The following is a 6,000-nucleotide window of genomic DNA, read 5'->3' as shown; positions in this document are numbered from 1 at the left end:
TGGTAATAGTAAGCAAGTTGGAGTGTTTTGCCTAGGCTCCACCTCTGCTATTATGGCTGAAACCTGGTTGGCTCCTGAGAAGAATGCAAGAACTGAGGCGTGTGTCCTAAACCGGAATCGTGGTGCTGAGGAGTCTCTGAAAATCACAGCCGTGGACCTAGCGAGGACCTTCAAAGCAAATGCACTGATAATGGTTTGAGACGGTGATGGGTTCTGGGTCTTGCCTAGGCCTTGAGAATCTGTTGACGTTCCCTGATTAGTGAGCTAGGTTTCAGCGCTGGTGATATGTTCAGATGTATTTCCTGTCGTTCTATGTTTTCGAAAATTTCTGCATAGTGATGTTTAGGGATGGAAGGAAAATAAGGAAAAATGACTTGTAAAATTCTGCAACGATCTGGTTTCAGAAATGCAACCGGAGCTATGCAGTTTTCTTAAAAAAAAAAAAGAGTTGCGTCCACCGGTGCCGGCTGACCGGCGCGGCCTGCGTCCCATGCGCCAGACTGCTGCCTCGCAAACCCACCCCATCGTGGGTGAGGGCATCTCAAACCGACCCTCAGCGATCATCGCCTGCCTCCGGCCTAAATAAAGAGGGTGCACGTTCTTCTTCCTCATCCACTCCTCTAAACAAACTCTAGCCGCCACAAGGTCCACCGTTGCGCCGTCTACCTCTTCCTGTGATGCAGCTAGGGCCGCGAGAAAGTCCATGGCGGGTTCTAGTGGCCGGCGAGGTGGTCGAGGCCGCGGGCATGGGCGCCCCCGGGGCCGGGGCAGGGCCCGCCGTGGTGGAGCAGCTACGGCCCCACGCTCGCCATCGCCTGCACCCTCATCATCATCGCAGGATGGCCGCTGCTTCGAGTTCCTCTTCCGCATCGACAACGACCCACTCGGCATCAAGCCGCTCCCGGGCAAGTTCGTCGATGGCGTCGAGCCGGCGCACTTGCAGCTACGGGAGGCTAGCTGCAACTGCCGGTGGACTGTGGAGGTCTTGTTCGACGGGCAGAGCAAGATGTACCTACACACGGGGTGGGACAAGTTCGCCCGCGACCTCGCGCTCGAGCCCGGCTGCCAGCTCACCTTCCTCTACGAGGGGGATGGCGAGATGATCGTCAAGGTGTTCGACGACACAGCCTACCGTAAGCACTACCACACTGGCGAATCTGGCTCGGAGACCGATAGTTAGAACTTAGAGTGTTCTTTCTTTGCAGCAAATATGGCTACGGGCCAGTCGAAGCCAGTAGTGAAGGTTTCTGGTTGTTCTTCCTCGGAAGAACCAACATGAGCACCGTCACCAGCTGGATTTTTCAGTTTGGGTTACTAGGTGTACCCTCAAATGTTCTTTCTTGACAGCGAACAAACGGAAATCAACACAACTGGTTTCTTTTTTTAAAATGTTTTTATTTGTGTCAACCATGGTTCAAACTATGTATTAGTTTGTGTAAACCATGTTCCAAACTATGTATTAGTTTGTGTAAAATAATGTTTCAATATGTAATTTGGAACTATGTTTAAATGGAGAAAAGAAAAAAAAAAACAAGTAAAAAAAATACGTCGCTCCCCGGAGTCACCCCTAGACGCAAATAGACGCACGAACAAAAACGATTATTTTAACGTCCACGGCGCGACGATAACTGATGACCGTGGGCAATAAAATGCGTCGCGTAGCTGGAGATGCGTGTTGAGGCCCGAGGCGCCAATCGAGTCGAGTTGCCTCGCGGCGCTCATTCCGCCGGCCTTGTCCGCGTGCGTGCCGCGCGTATGTGTGCCGCCAGCCAGCCATCGTGCAAGCTGCGCCGGACCCCGAGAAATCAAAGTGTCCTTGGACACGACTCTTGTCTGCCGACATCGATGAAAATGGCTAGTCCCTATTTATTCAAACATGTTGAACCAGAGCACTAGAGGGTCAGCTGCTCCACCAAAAAGGGAGCTGAAAACAAGATTAGTTAGTTCTTGCATTGCTGAATGTAGGCATACCGAAAAAGTTGTGGTCGAGGCAGCTACAGGCAGGTAAGCATATGGCAAGTACTGTTAAAACGATTGATCAAATTAGGCGGAGTAAAGTCTATAAAAAACCTTGACGTTGTAGATGGTGTGGAAATCGAACCCCAAACTGCTAATCCCTGAAATAAGCACCCTCAACTCCCCAATCCCGGTCCGTGGAGACAGTTTGGATGTTCCCAAATCCCAGGATTCTGACGTGGATTATGAGGCAACGTTGGGAGTGGGCTTTGGACTGAAAGGGAAAAAAACGTTTGGCCCAAACATTATTTGTGCGGCCCATCAATGCCAGCCTATTACCTTTCGGCGAGCCTGGAGATTCCTCGACCCATCCGCAGACTCCGCTCCTCTGATCCCGCGGCGACAGCCATGGCAATGACGAGCGGATGATCGCGGCTGCTGGTGGACGAGCGCGGCGAACATTGAAGAGTAGGTAACTCCTCCACCCAATCCCCTTCGCATTGCTTCAAATCTGCAGTTGATGGTCAAATTTCTGAGGTTTCTGTTACTGGTAAATTTGGGGCTTTCTGGTTTATAATCAAAACGGGAAAATCTGCAAAATTTCAACCATAAATCTGTCACTTACGGTGGTATATGTTGAACTACAGACTGAATAGCTGAATCTTTTTTTGAATTGTAGGGCTTTAGGATTTCAGTATGGATCCTGCAGAAATTCTGTCCGTGCGGTTCCATTTTGGTGGAGAGTTCGTTCACATTGGGAAGGAGTTAGATTATGTTGGGGGTGACGAGGAGATTTCTGAGATTGAGAGAGAAAAGATGTCACTGCAGGAGGTGATTGGGTTCCTGAAGAATCACATGGAAGTGAAGGACTCGATGAAATTGTATTTCTTGCCGCCTGGCAAGGAGCTTGTGAATGGCTTGGTTTTCCTCTATGATGATGCAGGATGTGTGAACATGTCTGAGCAGATAACAGATGGACGTGTTGCAGACATCTATGTGGAGTATCATGCTGAGCAGGACATGGTGAGTATATCAAGTGGCAGTGATTTCGAAGATGAAATTGTGAGCTTAGGAGACAACGATGAGTCTGAAGTGCCTGGAGTTATAACTGCAGAGGATGAAGTGGCTGAAACTATAACTGTAGATGTTGATGAAAATGTGCCAGTTGTTGATGTTGATCAAATTGAACCAGAAGCAATGGTTGACAATGTATTAGTGCCAGATGACAATGGTGCTATCACTCAAGTGATGACAAGTCCTGGGAAGAGAATTAGGGGAAGAACAATTGTTCTAGAAAGCTCACAAGTAATGGCTGGAAGTGCACAAGTGATCAATCCATCAAATCATAGCCAAGTACCAAACACAGTTTGCCAAGATTTCGTACCGAGAGATGCTGGCACTAGTGAGGAAAGAGGTGAAGATTATTCAGAATCTGAAGTAGATAGTGACTATGTGGCACATAGTGATGATAGTGGAGAGGAGTCAGAGGTTCTTGATATGAGGAAGAAAGCAAAACAGTTCAAGAGTAAAATGAGAGCTTCTCACAGATGGGTAGAAGGTGAAAATGCTACTGGAGCAGTTCCTATTGATCTAGTAGCTAATGTTGAGGAAGTGTTAGAAGATATTAACAAAGAAGCTGAATTTGAGTCCTCTGGTGAGGATTATTCTTATGACGAGGAAGAAGATGGGAACCTTGTTAGGAGGAAGAGCGAGATACCCAAAATTTGACCACCGAAAGTGAGGTTCCTCACTTATGTTTGTCCATGGTTTTCGGGAGCAAAAATCAGCTTGTTAATGCAGTAAAAAGATATGGCCTTGTTACCAAAAGGAGTCTCTCTTTCAAGAAGTCAGAGGTGGATAGGGTGAGGGTGAAGTGTGATTGGCCAAACTGTCCTTGGTTACTTTATGCAGCTAAAACTACCAGATGCTCTAGATTCCAGATCATTACTTTTGATGATGAACATCACTGTGCACAGAACAGGGATAATCACTTGGTTACTGCCAAGGTTATAGCAAATAAATACGAGCATTTCATATTAGCCAACCCAACATGGAAAATTGAGAGTATGAAGTCCACTGTACTCCAAGATTTCTTTGCTGATGTGTCAACTTCTAAGTGCAAGGCAGCAAAGAAAATAATCATGGACAAGTTACTCTGTGGAATGAAAGGAGAATACAACAAAGTCTTTGATTATCAGCTAGAACTACTAAGGAGTAATCCTGGAACAACAGTAGCTATTTGCCTTGATCCAACTATCATGGAACAAAATATTTTTCAGAGTTTTTATGTTTGTTTCAATGCACTGAAATTGGGTTTCAAAGCTGGTTGTAGAAAAGTCATTGGACTTGATGGTTGCTTTTTCAAAGGAGCATGTCAAGGAGAGCTTCTTTGTGCCATTGCAAGGGATGCAAATAATCAAATGTACCCTCTTGCTTGGGCTGTTATTGAGCAAGAAACCTCAGACACTTGGGAATGGTTCCTTGGGCTCTTGATAAAAGATTTGGACATCAATGACAGTGGAGCGGGGTGGGTTTTTATTTCGGACAAGCAGAAGGTAAATGATCTTATCTTTTAGTCGAGCGAGCACATTTTAATAATGATCTTGTCTTTTAGTCAAGCAAGCACATTTCGGACAAGCATATTTTAACTCATGATTTTCACTATTAATTGTAGGGGTTACTCAAAAGCATGCAAACATACTTACTCAAAGCAGAACATAGAATGTGTGCTAGACACATCTATGCAAATTGGAGAAAGAAATATAGGCATCATGAATTTCAGAAGATGTTCTGGGCAATTGCAAAGTCATGTAACAGAGAAGATTTCATGTACAACAAGGCAAAGCTTGCACAAAAAACTCCTGATGGTGCTAAAGATATCATGAAGACAGATCCAAAGCATTGGGCCAGATCCTTTTTTGAAGTTGGTGTAAAGTGTGAATCAGTGGATAATAACCTTTGTGAATCATTCAACCATGCAATCATTGATGCTAGATTCTACCCCATTGTCAGCATGCTTGAGAGGATCAGGGTGAAAGCCCTTGTAAGAATTCAAGAACAAAGAGAGAAGGGTGCAAAGATGCAAGGCACTATTTGCCCAGCCATCTTCAAGAAGCTCAAAGTTAGCATCAAAATGACGCAGTTTTTAGAAGTTATGTGGAATGGGAAGGATGGATTTGAAGTCAGGCATCTCAAAGGGAGACAGAGACGATACACTGTGAATTTGCAACAGAGATATTGTTCGTGTGGGTACTTTCAGTTGTCAGGGCTACCATGTTGTCATGCCATTACTGCCATCTACAAATGTGGCAAGACTATTGATGAATTCATTGACAACTGCTATTCGATAGAAGTATTCAACAGAATCTATGAGCACTGCCTTGAACCGGTTGAAGGAGAGGAGAAATGGCCAGTTTCACCAAAACCAAGGCCACAAGCACTTGGATATTTGAGGATGCCTGGAAGGCCTAAGAAGAATGATAGAAGAAGGGAAGAAGGTGAAGCACCAAAAGGGAAAAAAATGAGAAAGGCAGGTATAATTATGACATGCTCATTTTGTGGTGTCAATGGGCACAATAAATCTGGTTGTGGCAAAAATCACAGAGGGGCAAGAAGAAAAACGCACATCTTGCTAAATCTGGCAAGAAACTAAAAACAACAGAGGTAAGAAGTAGCTAAATTTTATTCACTTGCGCCGGTCAATCGAAGCTCATTTGTGTTCTCTTTTTTGCAGCAAGCTCAAACAGATAGAGGAAAAGGAGCAGGTAATTCTACACAAGCAACAATTGGTATTTCTACACAGGCAGCGGGTAGTTTTGCTACAACAACAAATGTGTCTACCAAAAAGTTCAAGCCTCCAAGACCTGCGGCACCAACGGTTCCTACCCGAACAAGTCCTAGAAGAGCACCATCTTCCACAACAAGAGCACCAAAGGTTCCTACCAGAACAAGTCCTAGAAAAGCACCATCCTCAACAACAAGAGCACCAACGGTTCCTACCAGGAAAAGTCCAAGAAGAGAAGCACAATCAGCAGTAGCTAGTTC

Source organism: Lolium rigidum, chromosome 4, assembly GCF_022539505.1.
Source record: "Lolium rigidum isolate FL_2022 chromosome 4, APGP_CSIRO_Lrig_0.1, whole genome shotgun sequence".
Taxonomy (NCBI): domain Eukaryota; kingdom Viridiplantae; phylum Streptophyta; class Magnoliopsida; order Poales; family Poaceae; genus Lolium; species Lolium rigidum.
The sequence above is the reverse complement of the archived record's forward strand: the minus strand, read 5'-3'. Positions refer to the sequence as shown.